Consider the following 20,694-nt stretch of genomic DNA (forward strand, 5'->3'; position numbering starts at 1 on the left):
ACTGAGATGTGGTGATTTACGGACGCAGTTTACGGGCCCGCAAACCACTTTACGGTCCGTATTTTGGGTCGTTTTTAACCATTTGCTCATTTGGCAGAAAGTTGAAGTTTTGGAAGACAAAATACGACATGGCAATTTACGGACCGTATACCACTTTACGGTCCGTATTTCATTTTACGACCACTGGCCAGAATGCAAACTTGCAACTTTTCACATTTCCAAAACCTATGATTATTCATTATGGAGCATAACCTCTTTCTTATTGCGATTGCCTTCGGAATCTCACTTAGGGTCGTCAAATGTTATTTCTTACTCGCGGAAACATCATATACTCGTACTCATCACTAGTTCATTCACTTGCGTACCAACGGAAGATTTTCCAAGGTGTAACATTCTTCCCCCCTTAAGATCATTCGTCCTCGAATGTTAAAGTCTTCGGGGATTCTATAAAAATTTCGCCAGAGTTTCCCCTATAATATGGCACTACCATCCTGTCACAACAACCTATAATGTCGATGCCTCACAGGGCCACAACACAATAGCATACAAATTTGGCCACGCACGACCCAAAAAGCATAAAAGGAAAACATACATACCTTAAAATCTTGACGTCTCATCTTGGAATTCTTCCAAGGGCTGAAATAAATGAGGGTATTTGGATCGCATACTTTCTTTCGCTTCCCATGTCATTTCTTCTCGTTTACTGCTTCTCCATAAAACCTTAACTGAGGCCACTTCTTTGTTTCTAAGCCTCTGTACTTGCCTGTCTATTATGGCAATAGGTATCTCTTCATAATATAACTTTTCTATCACATGTACATCACTTATTGGCGCGATCTTAGTAAGATCTCCTGCACACTTCCGAAGCATCGAGACATGGAAAAACGGATGGACTGACTACAAATTCGGAGGTAGATCTGATTCATAGGCTACCTTGCCCACTTTTCTTACAATCTCATAAGGCCTAATGTATCGGGGAATAAGCTTCCCCTTTTTGCCAAGCCTCATTACACCCTTCATAGGCGACACTTTCAAGAATACCTAGTCTTTCACTTTGAACTCCAAGTCTCTTCGACGATTATCCGCATAGGACTTTTGGCGACTTTGGGCTGCTAACAACCGATCTTGTATGAGCTTAACTTTCTCTACAGCTTGCTGGACCAAATCTGGCCCTATCAATTTAGCCTCTCCTGTTTCAAATAACCCGATTGGGGATCTACATTTTCGCCTATATAAAGCTTCATACGGTGCCATTTGAATGCTAGAATGGTAACTATTGTTGTAAGAAAATTCAATGAGTGGCAAATGATCATCCCAATTTCCTCCAAAATCTAGTATACATGCTCGTAACATATCTTCAAGAGTCTGAATAGTACGTTCAGCTTGTCTATCGGTCTGTGGATAAAATGCCGTGCTAAGGCTCACTTGGGTCCCTAAACCCTCTTAGAAATACTTCCAAAAGTTAGCTGTAAACTGAGTCCGTCAATCGGAGATAATAGATACCGGAACACCATGGAGTTTCACTATGTCTTTAAGGTAAAGCTTTGCATAATCTTCTGCCACATAGGTCGTTCTGACTTGTAAGAAATGAGCTGACTTTGTGAGTCTATCCACAATCACCCATATGGAATCATACTTACGTCGACAACAGGGTAAGCCTGAAATGAAGTCCATGTTAATCACTTCCCATTTCCAAGTTGGGATTTCTATAGCTTGCAACAATCCACCCGGCTTTTGGTGCTCGATTTTTACTTGCTGGCAATTTGGACATTGAGCTACGAATTCCGCTATATCTTTATTCATTCCATTCCACCAATATATAGACTTAAGGTCATGATACATTTTCGTCTCTCCGGGGTGGATAGAGTAGCGGGAACAATGGGCTTCCCTCATTATTTGGTGGCGTAAGTCTGCCACATCGGGAACACATAACCTGCCTCGACAGCGGAGAACTCACACTCCTGAAATATCAAATGATGACTCCTCTTTCTGGGGGAGTGTATCTCTATACTGCATTAGCATGGAATCTTCGTATTGTCGCTCTTTCACTTCTGCTACTAACGATGAGATTGCTGAATTCTGAATAGTAGCTCTCCTGCTACCTGAGTCCACCACTCGAACTCCTAGGCTAGCTAACTGCTGGAGCTCACGGGTCATTCCCCTCTTCTCTGGTCGTACATCACATAAACTCCCCACCGACCTGCAGCTAAGAGCATCAACTACAACATTTGCCTTTCCAGGGTGATACAAAATATCGACATCATAATCCTTTAGCAGTTCCAACCATCGTCGTTGCCGCAAATTCAACTCTTTCTGCTTGAAGATGTACTGGAGACTCTTATGATCTGTGTAGATATCCACATGGACACCATATAAATAATGTCTCCATATCTTTAATGCATGAACCACCGCAGCCAATTCCAAATCATGGGTCGGACAATTCTGCTCATGTTTCCGCAATTGCCTTGAAGCATACGCAACCACTTTACCATGTTGCATCAATACACAGCCTAGCCCAACACCTGAAGCATCACAATAAAAAACATATCCTTCCAATCCCTCTGGGAGTGTCAAGACTGGGGCAGAAGTCAATCTATCCTTCAACTCTTGGAAACTACGTTCACAAGCATATGTCCATTGAAACTTAGCTGATTTCTGGGTCAACTTTGTGAGCGGTGCAAAAATAGAAGAAAAGCCTTCAACAAACCTCCTGTAATAACCTGCGAAGCCCAAAAAGCTACGAACGACCGTAGGAGTTGTGGGCCTTGGCCAAGTCTTCACAGACTCATTCTTTTGACTATCCACTCGAATACCATCGGCTGCAACAATATGCCCCAGAAATGCAACTGAGTTCAGCCAAAACTCGCATTTGGAAAACTTTACAAACAACTCTCGAGTTCGAAGAACTCCAAGGATAGTACGCAAATGATCCGCATGTTCTACCTCGGATCTAGAATACACCAAGATATCATCAGTAAATACGATCACAAATAAATCTAGGAAGGGCCTAAACACATTGTTCATCAAGTCCATAAATACTGCTGGTGCATTAGTTAGCCCAAATGACATCACCCGAAACTCGAAATGACTATATCTTGTTCTGAAGGCTGTCTTAGGGATATCTTTATCCCTAACTCTCACTTGATGATACCCGGACCTCAAATCAATCTTTGCAAACCATTTGGCGCCTTGCAATTGATCAAATAAATCATCAATCCTCGAAAGAGGATATTTATTGTTAATCGTCACCTTATTCAATTGCCGATAATCAATGCACATTCTCAAGGAGACATCTTTCTTTCGAACGAACAATACGGGTGCTCCCCACGGGGATGAACTAGGCCTAATAAAGCCTTTATCAAGCAAATCTTTCAATTGCTCCTTCAACTCCTTCAATTCTGCAGGTGCCATTCTATAAGGAGGAATAGATATAGGCTTAGTGTCTAGCAACACATCAATAGCAAAGTCAATCTCCCGCACGGGAGGAAGGCCTGGAAGCTCTTCCGGGAACACATCTGGAAATTCATTTACTACGGGAATTGACTGAAGGGTTGGCGATTCAGCTTCCATATCTTGAACTCGCACTAGGTGATAAATACATCCCTTTATGACCATCTTCCTTGCCTTTAGATAGGAAATAAACCTACCTTTTGGTGAAGCCGTATTCCCTTTCCATTCTAAAACTGGTTCACCCGAAAACTAGAAACGAACCATCTTCATTCTACAATCAACATTGGCATAACAAGAAGCCAACCAATCCATGCCCATAATGACATCAAAATATACCATCTGTAGTTCATGCAAGTCAACTATAGTACGGAGGTCACATATCACAACTACACAATCTCTATATACTCGGCTTGCTATTACCGATTCACCCACGGGTGTAGACACCTCAAAAGGTTTGATCGACTCTGGCTCGATTTTAAATCGACCCGCAATATATGGAGTAACATAGGACAATGTGGATCCCGGATCAATCAAAGCATATACATCATGAGAGAATACCGATAATATACCTGTGACCATGTCAGGACAAGACTCAAGATCCTGGCGTCCAGCCAAAGCATAAATACGGTGCTGAGGACCGCTAGAACTGGGAGCTCTCCCTCTGCCTCTACCATGGCCAACTGGTGCATGTGGACCTGGCGCCATAGGGCGCATATAAGATGAAGATCTGGCTAATGACCCTGAGGGCTGGGTCCTACCCCTACCATGAACCAAGGGGCAATCACGCATGATATGGCCTGGCCGACCATATGAATAGCAACCATATGAACCCGATCGACATTGACCCCAATGCAACTTCCCACACTGGGAACATCATGGTACGGGCGGCCTTGCCTGACCCGAATCACCTCTTAACTGGGACCCTGAAGAACTCGGACTCGGCCCCGCACGAGCAGATCTATCAAATCTCTGGCCTGAAAATTGTGGAGGTGCACTAGTCATAGAGTATCCTGAATGCCCAGAAAACTGCTGCCTGTGCCCACCTCTAATCTCACTTATCGGACCCGAAGATCTGGCCCTCTTGCTATTGCCCCTATCTTGCTCACGTTCCCTTCTTTGCTGTTGCAGGATTTCTTCTAAGTTTTGAGCACGGGCCTGAATGCGTGCAATATCCATACCGTCCTGAAGGGACGCAGTCAAGCATCTATCCATCAAATGTGACCCTAGGCCTTTCACAAATCGGTGTACCCGGTCACCCATATCCTCTACCATAGCCGAAGCACACCTAGCCAAGGAATTGAAGCAGAGACTATACTCTAGAGCACTCATGCTACCTTGCCTCAAATTTAAGAACTTATCGGCTCTAGCTCGCCGAACTTCTGGAGGCATGTTATGTCGGAGAAAAGCATCAACAAACTCTTGCCATACCGGGGGAGGTGCATTGGCTCCCCGTGAAGCCATCCAGACTGTATACCATTGGATCGAGACATCTCTCAATCTATATGACGCTAACTCCACCGATTCAGTGTCCGAAGCATGTATCAATCGAAGCGTCCTCAACATACCATCAATGAAATCCTGAGGGTCCTCTTCCGGCTTCGACCAAAAGAATTCCGGAGGGTTTAAAGTAATGAAGTCACGGGCCCTTGAACTAACAGCCCTATCACCTTGCCCTGAACTTTGCCTCTGAGTCTGGGCCGCAACCAATTGAGTCAGCAAATTAATGGCCTCTTTCACATCTTGGCCCGAAGCATCCAGTGGAGGAGCTGGAGGTGCTGGAGCTGGGGCTGAGGCTCCCTCACGCTCCTCTAATATAGGCACTGAACGGGAGGATTGGGGTTGAGCTGCACTCTGGGACTCACTTTCCTCTACTACCGGTGGCGGTGCTTTTTCAGCCCGCTTTTCTACCACCATCTTGCCCTTTTGGGCAGCTGTAACTTTCCTCTCTCTAGGCATTTCTAAAATACACAACACACGATTAAGGAACAAGAATTTCTTATATCATAGCTCAATCGCACGATTCTTATGAAGAAAGAAGGTCATTCATTCCTAAAATGTCCGCAGCTTCTTGTTTATAAGTGTGGCGCGCAACACACCCATAACCAAGACTCTACTAGACACGGCTCGTAGACACACCCTAGGACTGAACTGCTCTGATACCACTTTTTTCACGACCCGTCTAGAGGGACGCGACGAGCACCGGGTGCTAGCCCATTCGGGCCCTTGCACTAACAGTCCTGTCACCTTGCCCTGCGCTTGGCCTCTGAGTCTGGGCCGCAACCAACTGAGTCAACAAATTAATGGCCTCTCTCACGTCTTGGCCCGAAGCATTCGGTGGAGGAGCTGGAGCTGGGGCTGAGGCTCCCACGTGCTCCTCGGTAATAGGCACTGTCTGGGAGGACTGAGATTGAGCCGCACTCTGGGACTCATCTTCCTCTACTACCGGTGGCGGTGCTCTTTCAGCCCGCTTTCTGCCACCGTCTTGCCCTTTTGGGCTGCTGTAGCCTTTTTCTTTTTAGGCATCTCTGAAATACACAACACACGATTTTAGGAACAAGAATTTCTTACATCATAGCTCTATCGCACGATTCTTATGAAGAAAGAAGGTCATATATTCCTAAAATGTCCGCAGCTTCTAGTTTATAAGTGTGGCGCGCAACACACCCATAACCAAGACTCTACTAGACACGGCTCGTAGACACATCCTAGGACTGAACTGCTCTGATACCACTTTTTGTCACGAACCGGCTAGGGGGCCGCGACGAGCACCCGGTGCTACCCCACCCGGGCACCCCCTTATCGTACATAACATATCATCTAGGTGAACCATAAGTCAATTCGTGCTTTTCTTATCGTTAAAAACATTAATCCCATTAGACGACCATCATCATTTAACATATCATAGGCATCTATGCCACATCATAAGTACAAGGCCGACGTGGCTAACAAAAGATATACAAAACATGGGCCGACATGGCCGAACATCTCTACCCACATACACATGACTACGAACCTCTAAGAGTATGACATATCGTATAAGCGGGACAGGACCCCGCCATGCCCATATTTATATACATAAAAGAATAAGTACCCAAAAGCTACGGCTCCGAAAGAAATGGAGCTCTGCTATGCAATCTCTGAATAAGCGGCTATGGATCAAGTCTGTCTCCCTGTGCACCTGCGGGCATGACGCAGCGTCCACAAACAAAAGGACGTCAGTACGAAGAATGTACTGAGTATGTAAAGCATGATCAACATCAATATAGAAGCATAATAGATATCATATGAAAATAGTATAGGAGGGGAGACAGTAGTATCATCATCATCATGTCGCCTATTTGCATACATCGTCGTTCGTATCCCATAATAATACTCGTACCATACTTTTGCTCATATTCATATACATGTCCTTATTCGTATTCTTATACATAGTCTTATCACATTCATATTCATATTATATACATAGTCATTTCATATACATAGCATTTACATAGCATACCCGACCTCATAGGATCGGTGTCTTATACATGCTTGGCCAACCAGGGCTCAAGGTCATACATACCTGGCCCTACCAAGGCATCAGGGTTATCCGTACCATCTGCAGAGGTGTGCTCGCGTTTCGTAATCGTATACATACTTTATACATAGTCATATACATATAGTCTTACCCGACATCATAAGCTCGGGGTCTTATCATAGCCCTTCATAGGCATACATATACATATATCATAGCTCGTAAGCATCTCTAATCTCATTTTACTCTCATCATCATTACTATCCTCATCTTTATCGTTACATCTACATTATGGACTTACTCGTCATACGAGGAACATAGTATAATCATAGTACATATCAAGGGCCGTGAGCTTATGAGCTCGGAATGTCAACCATGTGAAGACAACATACTCATATAGAGGAATTTAGGAATTTGGCCAAGAACCATGCCTTATGAAAGAAGGGTTAGCCTTACATACCTTTTCGTCGGACTATTCTACACTTGCACGTTTCCTTCCAATGCTAGCGTTTATTCCTTCATTAATATCATAACAATGGCCATTAGTCATGTCACGACCCAACCCCGTAGGCCGTGACTAGTGCCCGAACTGGGCACCCGAACACACTCATCAAATCCGAATCACATACAGATAGCGTATACGGGCACAAATATCACACGCTGCCTCAATTATATCAAACTGTCTCAGACACATTTCAAACACAACCATATATGTACATATATATCAGAAACCGACAAGGCTATCAAATGGCACAACGGCCCAAAACATATACAAACGCACGCCGACAAAGCTGCCATGGCAAGTGGGATCTTACAAACACACCCGTACAGAAGTAGGCACAAAACCCACATATACGTCTACAGACCTCTAAACTGACATACCGAATCATATGGCGGGACAGGGCCCTGCCGTACCCCTGAACAAATACATACATATGCAACGAACGAAGATATATACCAAAATGTAGGCTCCGGAATAAGAGGAGCACTCCAAACAGCAGAAGAGGGTATCCTAAACGGCTGGATCACCAAACTGTGTGTCTGCACCTGCGGGCATGAAACGCAGCCCCCCGAAGAAAGGGGGTCAGTACGAAATATGTACTGAGTATGCAAAGCAGAAGATACAGAAAAACAAATCTGAGGCATAAACGAAATAGAAGTACAGAACATAAGTGCAAACCCAAAATATCAAAATGTTTACTCTCAAAATATAAGTCATGCATAGGGCACAGAGAATATGGTCGCCCGCCCGTCGATGGCGCCATAACACAGCATAACACCAGAAGGTTCAAATCTCCGTATCCCCGTCACACATCATAACACAACATAACGCCATACACAGCATAACGCCAAATATAAGTGGAACCCGGCCCTCTAGCGAGTGGCTCGGTGAACCATCAACACAGCATAACACCGGAATATATCAAAGTGCGCACGACAACAGAACCGGCCCGGGACTCGGCGAAAGATATAACAGAACGCACGAGCAGAGTCGTGAGTAACCATATGCACAAAATCATTATCATGGACTCAAATATAAGTAAAATGCCATACTTGAGAATCGAAATAATAGTCATACCAAATTCTTTCAAAAGTCATCCGAATTACATAAAGGAAAGTCGCGGGACCTACGGACGGGTATAGACCCGAGCCGGGCCTGCCTATGGAGAACATACTCATTATACGCCATACAAACTAATACGAAAATATCGAAGCAATCCGAGCTTTTATGTGAAAGATACGGTGTCCATAATTACGGAATCTTTAAAACAAAACTTTTTTTGAAACATTTGGAAATCAGTTATTTCGAAGACATAAGGATTCATATTTCATCACATCAAACATACGAGTGCCAACAAATATATAAGAGTCATAACGTACTCGGATTGCGAATTTAGAATTTCCTCGAGGCTCGTGATATAACCTATGTATAACTAAGGCATGCCAAAAGAAGGAAGGTTTGAGCTTTACATACCTCGTACGCACTCCAAGCTAGCCCAACTCAAGCTAATCCCAACCTACGCCTCGGGCTCCCCAAGGTCTACAAATACACTAACGAATATCAAACATTAGACATAGGCACTTAGGCGATTTACTCCAAACTAATACTCAAGTCTACAGAAATTTGGGCAGCATTTCCCCTGTAAAAAGGCCAACCCCGAGAATTTAACTCGGCCAAATCAACAATCACAACAACAATAACCAACCTAACAACCCCAATGACCAATCCGAAAGGCAATATAACAATAATAACTCTCTTTTACAACATTCAACAACATTCATAATATTCAATTCGACGGCTTACATTCAAGCCACATCACCGCTCATACATTCAATTTCCAACCCGAACCCATACCAACAATATTCAAGGACATTTTAAACAACTTACACAACATTTCCAACAATCCAACAATTGCTCCAATTTTCCCGAAAAAAGTCCCAAACCCGAGAACCTCGCTATACACACTTCCGACTTTCGAATCATGATTTGCACCAATAATCCACATTCTAACAAAGCTATTCTCATAAAAATAAAAATTGCATTACTTGCACATAATTCTCCAAATCAGTCCGCAACACTTACCATATCAACTTGCGACATTAAACTCTCATTTCCAACATAAAAGTCATCACAACAACCACTAAAACACTAAGCGACATTAATGCGTTCTTTGGCATATAGTATGACCCACATTCGGCTATTACCACACATGCATATATTAGTGATTCTTAGCCATCCTACACACTACAACAATTAAACATGCTACATAAGAACAATTCATCACCTCAACCACACAACATACACACACCTCACACGGCTAACACACCAAGCACACGACCCACTTCCAACATACCGTATCTCATGATTTTCGTCCATTTTAGCATACTACAACATGCATACAACAATTATAACACATAAAACAAGATCAAATCTTACCTTTCTTCTTCAACTCCACACTATGCCTAGGGTTTGCGATCTACTAAACGGATGGCTTGATCGCTCCAACAACACTTCCACGATACTTAGGGACCTCCAATTAGTGGATTTGCACCAAAGAAATATTTTTGGGGTGGCTAAAATTGGACTTGGTTTTCTTGGTTCTTGGCCGAATGGTGTTGGTTGTTGTTCTTCAACTTCTTTATTTATTTTTATAAGTGTGGAAGTGCTAGAAGATGACTTAGAAGTCATCTTTTAAGCCCCAAGATGAGCCCTCCAAGTGTCCATGGTCCACACATGTGTTGGACCATTTAAAATTGGTCACAAAGTGTGTGGGATCACTTTCAAAGCCACATGACCAAAGGGCCTCTTTTGCAAGATTTTCAACTTCCAAATATATGATTTTTAGTCCAAACTTTTCCTAAGTGTTCCATGCCAACAATTTCATGAACAACTTATGTCTCAAAATAAAATCGAAGGTCAAAATCTCGACTTCAAGTCCCGGAATGGTCTTGGCCCTAACTTATCATAGTTAATCCGGATTGTCCCAATGTATAAAATACGGGACGTAATATCCTCCCCCCCTTTAGAACATTCGTCCTCGAATGTTAAATTAGCCTTATAGGGTCTCACAAACATTTCGGGGGAGTTTCTTTTTGAATAGCATATATCAATTTCTTACCAAACAATGTAACGAATTTAGAAATTCAAATCATCTGTAACCACACCTGGTGGCGCCTCCTGGTCCTGTCGGCTGGCCAACGCATATATGCGGTTAGAAGGACCGCTAGAATCTGAAACACCGGCACGGCCTCAACCGCTGCCCGCCGGTGCCGGCATACCCCACCCTGCAGGGCGCATAGCTGAGGGAGTAGAAGATGAACCAGCGGCTGATCCCGTCGGCTGAACTGTACTACCAGAACCACTCGCCATCGGACAATCTCGCATATCATGGCCCTGACGGCTGCAGGAAAAACAAGCTCCCGTGGCTCGGTAGCACTCCCCTGGGTGCGATCTCCCACAATAAGAACAACGGGGCCTGGGTGGTCGGGACTGGCTGGAACCCCTGGTCATCTGCGAACCTGATGCTCTCGAACTCTGGCCTGCTCCTGAGTATCTGACACTATCAAATCCCTCCCCGATAGACTACGGGAGTGCACTCTGCGCCGGCTGAGAAAACTGTCTAACATACTGTTGAGGCTTCCCGCCTTGGGACTCCCCAGAATACCCAGCTGACCTGGCCCGCTTGGGCGGTCTCCTATCACGTTCTCTGCCCGACTGATCCTCTCTGTGCCGGTCCTCCATACCCTGCGCGTAGGCCTGTAACCGGGCGATGTCCATATCAGTCTGCGATGCCACCGCCATGCAGCCGTCAACTAAATAACGGTCCAGTACTATCACGTACCGGTGCATCCGGTCAGCCATGTCAGCCACTATAGCAGGAGCATATCGAGCCAAAGAATCAAACTCCAAATTATACTCACGAACACTCCGACCCCTCTGCTGCAGCTGTAAAAATCTATCGACCCGCGCCCGTCGTAACTCCGGGGGCAAAAAGTGGCGGAGAAAAGCGGCCACAAACTCATCCCAAGTAGCTGGGGGAGCATCCTCACCTCTGGACAGCTCCCAGGACTCATACCAATTTGCCGCAACATCTCGTAATCTGTGCGAGGCTAACTCAACGGACTCGGTCTCTGAAGCCGTAACCAATCCCAATGAGCGCCTTATCCCCCGAATGAAGTCATGGGGGTCCTTCTCGGGCTTAGACCCGAAAAACTCAGGGGGACCGCATGTCAGAAAATCACGGACCCTCAGGCTAATAGCACAGCTCTATCGCACGATCTAAGATTCAAAGAAAGGTAACACCCTAAATGTCCTATAGTTCATGTTTATAGATGTGGGGCACAACACACCGATAAACAAGACTCTACGAGACACGGCCTGCAGACATTCCGAGGACAAACCGCTCTGATACCACTTCTGTCATGAACCAACCCCGTAGGCCGTGACTAGTGCCCGAACTGGGCACCCGAACACACTCTTCAAATCAGAATCACATACAGATAGCGTATACGGGCACAAATATCACACGCTGCCTCAAATTATATCAAACTGTCTCAGACACATTTCAAACACAACCATATATGTACATATATATCAGAAGCCGACAAGGCTATCAAATGGCGCAACGGCCCAAAACATATACAAACGCACGCCGACAAGGCTGCCATGGCAAGTGGGATCATACAAACACACCCGTACAGAAGTAGGCACAAAACCCACATATACGTCTACAGACCTCTAAACTGACAGACCGAATCATATGGCGGGACAGGGCCCCGCCATACCCCTGAACAAATACATACATATGCAACGAACGAAGAGGAGCACTCCAAACAGCAGAAGAGGGTTTCCTAAACGGCTGGATCACCAAACTGTGTGTCTGCACCTGCGGCCATGAAACGCAGCCCCCCGAAGAAAGGGGGTCAGTACGAAATATGTACTGAGTATGCAAAGCAGAAGATACAGAAAACAAATATGAGGCATAAACGAAATAAAAGTACAGAACATAAGTGCAAACCCAAAATATCAAAATGTTTACTCTCAAAATATAAGTCATGCATAGGGCACAGAGAATATGGTTGCCAGCCCGTCGATGGCGCCATAACACAGCATAACACCAGAAGGTTAAAATCTCCGTATCCCCGTCACACATCATAACACAGCATAACGCCATATACAGCATAACACCAAATATAAGTGGAACCCGGCCCTCTAGCGAGTGGCTCGGTGAACCATCAACACAGCATAACACAAGAATATATCAAAGTGCGCACGACAAAAGAATCGGCCCGGGACTCGGCGAAAGATATAACAGAACGCACGAGCAGAGTCGTGAGTAACCATATGCATAAAATCATTATCATGGACTCAAATATAAGTAAAATGACCATACTTGAGAATCGAAATAATAGTCATACCAAATTCTTTCAAAAGTCATCCGAATTACATAAAGGAAAGTCGCGGGACCTACGGACGGGTATAGACCCGAGTCGGGCCCGCCTATGGAGAACATACTCATTATACGCCATACAAACTCCTACGAAAATATCGAAGCAATCCGAGCTTTTATGTGAAAGATACGGCGTCCATAATTACGGAATTCTTTAAAACAAAACTTTTTTTGAAACATTTGGAAATCAGTTATTTCGAAGACATAAGGATTCATATTTCATCACATCAATCATACGAGTGCCAACAAATATATAAGAGTCATAACGTACTCGGATTGCGAATTTAGAATTTCCTCGAGGCTCGTGATATAACCTATGTATAACTAAGGCATGCCAAAAGAAGGAAGGTTTGAGCTTTACATACCTCGTACGCACTCCAAGCTAGCTCAACTCAAGCTAATCCCAACCAACGCCTCGGGCTCCCCAAGGTCTACAAATACGCTAACGAATATCAAACATTAGACAAAGGCACTTAGGCGATTTCCTCCAAACTAATACTCAAGTCTACAGAAATTTGGGCAGCATTTCCCCTGTAAAAAGGCCAACCCCGAGAATTTAACTCAGCCAAATCAACAATCACAACAACAATAACCAACCTAACAACCCCAATGACCAATCCGAAAGGCAATATAACAATAATAACTCTCTTTTACAACATTCAACAACATTCATAATATTCAATTCGACGGCTTACATTCAAGCCACATCACCGCTCATACATTCAATTTCCAACCCGAAACCATACCAACAATATTCAAGCAAATTTTAAACAACTTACACAACATTTCCAACAATCCAACAATTACTCCAATTTTCCCGAAAACAGTCCCAAACCGGAGAACCTCGCTATACACACTTCCGACTTTCGAATCATGATTTGCACCAATAATCCACATTCTAACAATGCTATTGTCATAAAAATAAAAATTGCATTACTTTCACAAAATTCTCCAAATCAGTCCGCAACACTTACCATATCAACTTGCGACATTAAACTCTCATTTCCAACATAAAAGTCATCACAACAACCATTAAAACACTAAGCGACATTAATGCGTTCTTTGGCATATAGTATGACCCACATTCGGCTATTACCACACATGCATATATTAGTGATTCTTAGCCATCCTACACACTACAACAATTAAACATGCTACATAAGAACAATTCATCACCTCAACCACACAACATACACACACCTCACACGGCTAACACACCAAGCACACGACCCACTTCCAACATACCCTATCTCATGATTTTCGTCCATTTTAGCATACTACAACATGCATACAATATTTATAACACATAAAACAAGATAAAATCTTATCTTTCTTCTTCAACTCCACACTATGCCTAGGGTTTGCGATCTACTAAACGGATGGCGTGATCGCTCCAACAACACTTCCACGATACTTAGGGACCTCCAATTAGTGGATTTGCACCAAAGAAATATTTTTGGGATGGCTAAAATTGGACTTGGTTTTCTTGGTTCTTGGCCGAATGGTGTTGGTTGTTGTTCTTAAACTTCTTGATTTATTTTTCTACGTGTGGAAGTGCTAGAAGATGACTTACAAGTCATCTTTTAAGCCCCAAGATGAGCCCTCCAAGTGTCCATGGTCCACACATGTGTTAGACCATTTAAAATTGGCCACAACGTGTGTGGGATCACTTTCAAAGCCACATGACCAAAGGGCCTCTTTTGCATGATTTTAAACTTCCAAATATATGATTTTTGGTCCCAACTTTTCCTAAGTGTTCCATGCCAACAATTTCATGAACAACTTATGTCTCAAAATAAAATCGAAGGTCAAAAGTCTCGACTTCAAGTCCCGGAATGGTCTTGGCCGTAACTTATCATAGTTAATCCGGATTGTCCCAATGTATAAAATACGGGACATAACCTCCTCCCCCCTTTAAAACATTCGTCCTCTAATGTTAAATTAGCCTTATAGGGTCTCACAAACATTTCGGGGGAGTTTCTTTTTGAATAGCATATATCAATTTCTTACCAAACAATGTAACGAATTTAGAAATTCAAATCACCTGTAACCACACCTGGTGGCGCCTCCTGGTCATGTCGGCTGGCCAACGCATATATGCGGTTCAAAGGATCGCTAGAATCTGAAACACCGCCACGGCCTCGACTGCGGCCCGCCGGTACCGGCATACCCCGCCCTGCAGGGCGCATAGCTGAGGGAGTAGAAGATGAACTAGCGGCTGATCCCGTCGCATGAACTATACTACCAGAACCACTCGCCATCGGACAATCTCACATAACATGGCCCTGACGGCCGCAGGAAAAACAAGCTCCCGTGGCTCGGCAGCACTCCCCTGGGTGCGATCTCCCACAATAAAACAACGGGGCCTGGGTGGTCGGGACTGGCTGGAACCCCTGGTCATCTCCGAACCTGATGCTCTGGAACTCTGGCCTGCTCCTAAGTATCTGACACTATCAAATCCCTCCCCGATAGACTGCGGGAGTGCACTCTACGCCGGCTGAGAAAACTGTCTAACATACTATTGAGGCTGCCCGCCTTAGGACTCCCCAGAATACCCAGCTGACCTGGCCCGCTTGGGCGGTCTCCTATCACGTTCTCTGCCCGACTGATCCTCTTTGTACCGGTCCTCCATACCCTGCGCGTAGGCCTGTAACCGGGCGATGTCCATATCAGTCTGCGATGCCACCGCAATGCAGCCGTCAACTAAATTACGGTCCAGCCCTATCACGTACCGGTGCATCCGGTCAGCCATGTCAGCCACTATAGCAGGCGCATATCGAGACAAAGAATCAAACTCCAAATTATACTCACGAACACTCCGACCCCTCTGCTGCAGCTGTAAAAATCTATCGACCCGCGCTCGTCGTAACTCCGGGGGCAAAAAGTGGCAGAGAAAAGCGGCCACAAACTCATCCCAAGTAGCTGGGGGAGCATCTTCACCTCTGGACAGCTCCCAGGACTCATACCAAATTGCCGCAATATCTCGTAATCTGTGCGAGGCTAACTCAACGGACTTGGTCTCTGAAGCCCTGACCAATCCCAATGAGTGCCTCATCCCCCGAATGACGTCATGGGGGTCCTCCTCGGGCTTAGACCCGAAAAACTCTGGGGGACTGCAGGTCAGAAAATCACGGACCCTCAGGCTATCACGCCTGTCATCATCATCATCACCTCTCAGCCCGCGTCTGCGAGCCTGTCCTGCCGCCAATGTCGTCAACAACTGTGCTGCCTCCCTCAACGTCCTATCCTCCGCCCTCGCATGAGGGGCTGGAGGCTTGGGCGCTGGAGCCTCTAGAGCTAATGGTGGAGCGGCTCCATGCTCCTCAGGTGGGGGTGTAGCAGAACCCTATGACTTGGGGCACAACGTCGGGCAAATATTGAGCACGAGCCCGGGTAACTCCCTGCGCCTGACTAGTCTCTCCTACCACCGCCTTGCCCTTCTGGGCAGCCGCCTTCTTCTTCGGAGGAATCACTTAAAAACACAACAATCGATCAGAAAAGAGTCATCCTAATAGCACAGCTCTATCGCATGATCTAAGATTCAAAGAAAGGTAACACCCTAAATGTCGTGTAGTTTCCTGTTTATAGATGTGGTGCACAACACACCGATAAACAAGACTCTACGAGACACGGCCTGTAGACATTCCGAGGACAAACCGCTCTGATACCACTTCTGTCACGACCTAACCCCGTAGGCCGTGACTAGTGCCCGAACTGGGCACCCGAACACACTCATGAAATCCGAATCACATACAGATAGCGTATACGGGCACAAATATCACACGCTGCCTCAAATTATATCAAACTGTCTCAGACACATTTCAAATACAACCATATATGTACATTTATATCAGAAGCCGACAAGTCTATCAAATGGCGCAATGGCCCAAAACATATACAAACGCACGCCGACAAGGCTGCCATGGCAAGTGGGATCATACAAACACACCCGTACAGAAGTAGGCACAAAACCCACATATACATCTACAGACCTCTAAACTGACAGACCGAATCATATGGCGGGACAGGGCCCTGCCGTACCCCTGAACAAATACATACATATGCAACGAACGAAGAGGAGCACTCCAAACAGCAGAAGAGGGTTTCATAAACGGCTGGATCACCAAACTGTGTGTCTGCACCTGCGGGCATGAAACGCAGCCCCCCGAAGAAAGGGGGTCAGTACGAAATATGTACTGAGTATGCAAAGCAAAAGATACAGAAAACAAATCTGAGGCATAAACGAAATAGAAGTACAGAACATAAGTGCAAACCCAAAATATCAAAATGTTTACTCTCAAAATATAAGTCATGCATAGGGCACAGAGAATATGGTCGCCCGCCCGTCGATGGCGCCATAACACAGCATAACACCAGAAGGTTCAAATCTCCGTATCCCCGTCACACATCATAACACAGCATAACGCCATACACAGCATAACGCCAAATATAAGTGGAACCCGGCCCTCTAGCGAGTGGCTCGGTGAACCATCAACACAGCATAACACCGGAATATATCAAAGTGCACATGACAACAGAACCGGCCCGGGACTCGGCGAAAGATATAACAGAACGCACGAGCAGAGTCGTGAGTAACCATATGCATAAAATCATTATCATGGACTCAAATATAAGTAAAATGACCATACTTGAGAATCGAAATAATAGTCATACCAAATTCTTTCAAAAGTCATCCGAATTACATAAAGGAAAGTCGCGGGACCTACGGACGGGTATAGACCCGAGCCGGGCCCGCCTATGGAGATCATACTCATTATACGCCCTACAAACTCCTACGAAAATATCGAAGCAATCCGAGCTTTTATGAGAAAGATACGGCGTCCATAATTACGGAATTCTTTAAAACAAAACTTTTTTTGAAACATTTGGAAATCAGTTATTTCGAAGACATAAGGATTCATATTTCATCACATCAAACATACGAGTACCAAGAAATATATAAGAGTCATAACGTACTCGGATTGCGAATTTAGAATTTCCTCGAGGCTCGTGATATAACCTATGTATAACTAAGGCATGCCAAAAGAAGGAATGTTTGAGCTTTACATACCTCGTACGCACTCCAAGCTAGCCCAACTCAAGCTAATCCCAACCTACGTCTCGGGCTCCCCAAGGTCTACAAATACACTAACGAATATCAAACATTAGACATAGGCACTTAGGCGATTTACTCCAAACTAATACTCAAGTTTACAGAAATTTGGGCAGCATTTCCCCTGTAAAAAGGCCAACCCCGAGAATTTAACTCGGCCAAATCAATAATCACAACAACAATAACCAGCCTAACAACCCCAATGACCAATCCGAAAGGCAATATAACAATAATAACTCTCTTTTACAACATTCAACAACATTCATAATATTCAATTCGACGGCTTACATTCAGGCCACATCACCGCTCATATATTCAATTTCCAACCCGAACCCATACCAACAATATTCAAGGACATTTTAAACAACTTACACAACATTTCCAACAATCCAACAATTGCTCCAATTTTCCCGAAAACAGTCCCAAACCCGAGAACCTCGCTATACACACTTCCGACTTTCGAATCATGATTTGCACCAATAATCCACATTCTAACAATGCTATTGTCATAAAAATAAAAATTGCATTACTTTCACAAAATTCTCCAAATCAGTCCGCAACACTTACCATATCAACTTGCGACATTAAACTCTCATTTCCAACATAAAAGTCATCACAACAACCACTAAATAACGGTCCAGCCCTATCACGTACCGGTGCATCCGGTCAGCCATGTCAGCCACTATAGCAGGCGCATATCGAGCCAAAGAATCAAACTCCAAATTATACTCACGAACACTCCGACCCCTCTGCTGCAGCTGTAAAAATCTATCGACCCGCGCTCGTCGTAACTCTGGGGGCAAAAAGTGGCGGAGAAAAGCGGCCACAAACTCATCCCAAGTAGCTGGGGGAGCATCTTCACCTCTGGACAGCTCCCAGGGCTAATACCAATTTGCCGCAATATCTCGTAATCTGTGCGAGGCTAACTCAACGGACTCGGTCTCTGAAGCCCTGACCAATCCCAATGAGTGCCTCATCCCCCGAATAAAGTCATGGGGGTCCTCCTCGGGCTTAGACCCGAAAAACTCTGGGGGACCGCATGTCAGAAAATCACGGACCCTCAGGCTATCACGCCTGTCATCATCATCATCACCTCTCAGCCCGCGTCTGCGAGCCTGTCCTGCCGCCAATGTCGTCAACAACTGTACTGCCTCCCTCAACGTCCTATCCTCCGCCCTCGGCTGAGGGGCTGGAGGCTTGGGCGCTGGAGCCTCTAGAGCTAATGGTGGAGCGGCTCCATGCTCCTCAGGTGGGGGTGTAGCAGAACCCTCTGACTGGGGCACAACGTCGGGCAAATCTTGAGCATGAGCCCGGGTAACTCTCTGCGCCTCACTAGTCTCTCCTACCACCGCCTTGCCCTTCTGGGCAGCCGCCGCCTTCTTGGGAGGAATCACTAAAAAACACAACAATCGATCAGAAAAGAGTCATCCTAATAGCACAGCTCTATCGCATGATCTCAGATTCAAAGAAAGGTAACACCGTAAATGTCGTGTAGTTTCCTGTTTATAGATGTGGTGCCCAACACACCGATAAACAAGACTCTACGAGACACGACCTGTAGACATTCCGAGGACAACCCGCTCTGATACCACTTCTGTCACGACCCAACACCGTAGGCCGTGACTAGTGCCCGAACTGGGCACCCGAACACACTCATCAAATCCGAATCACATACAGATAGCGTACACGGGCACAAATATCACAAGCTGCCTCAAATTATATCAAACTGTCTCAGACACATTTCAAATACAACCATATATGTACATTTATATCAGAAGCCGACAGGTCTATCAAATGGCGCAACGGCCCAAAACATATACAAACGCACGCCGACAAGGTTGCCATGGCAAGTGGGATCATACAAACACACCCGTACAGAAGTAGGCACAAAACCCACATATACGTCTACAGACCTCTAAACTGACAGACCGAATCATATGGCGGGACAGGGCCCCACCGTACCCCTGAACAAATACATACATATGCAACGAACGAAGAGGAGCACTCCAAACAGCAGAAGAGGGTTTCCTAAACGGCTGGATCACCAAACTGTGTGTCTGCACCTGCGGGCATGAAACGCAGCCCCCCGAAGAAAGGGGGTCAGTACGAAATATGTACTGAGTATGCAAAGCAAAAGATACAGAAAACAAATCTGAGGCATAAACGAAATAGAAGTACAGAACATAAGTGCAAACCCAAAATATCAAAATGTTTACTCTCAAAATATAAGTCATGCATAGGGCACAGAGAATATGGTCGCCCGCCCGTCGATGGCGCCATAACACAGCATAACACCAGAAGGTTCAAATCTCCGTATCCCCGTCACACATCATAACACAGCATAACGCCATACACAGCATAACGCCAAATATAAGTGGAACCCGGCCCTCTAGCGAGTGGCTCGGTGAACCATCAACACAGCATAACACCGGAATATATCAAAGTGCACATGACAACAGAACCGGCCCGGGACTCGGCGAAAGATATAACAGAACGCACGAGCAGAGTCGTGAGTAACCATATGCATAAAATCATTATCATGGACTCAAATATAAGTAAAATGACCATACTTGAGAATCGAAATAATAGTCATACCAAATTCTTTCAAAAGTCATCCGAATTACATAAAGGAAAGTCGCGGGACCTACGGACGGGTATAGACCCGA

Source organism: Lycium barbarum, chromosome 3, assembly GCF_019175385.1.
Source record: "Lycium barbarum isolate Lr01 chromosome 3, ASM1917538v2, whole genome shotgun sequence".
Taxonomy (NCBI): domain Eukaryota; kingdom Viridiplantae; phylum Streptophyta; class Magnoliopsida; order Solanales; family Solanaceae; genus Lycium; species Lycium barbarum.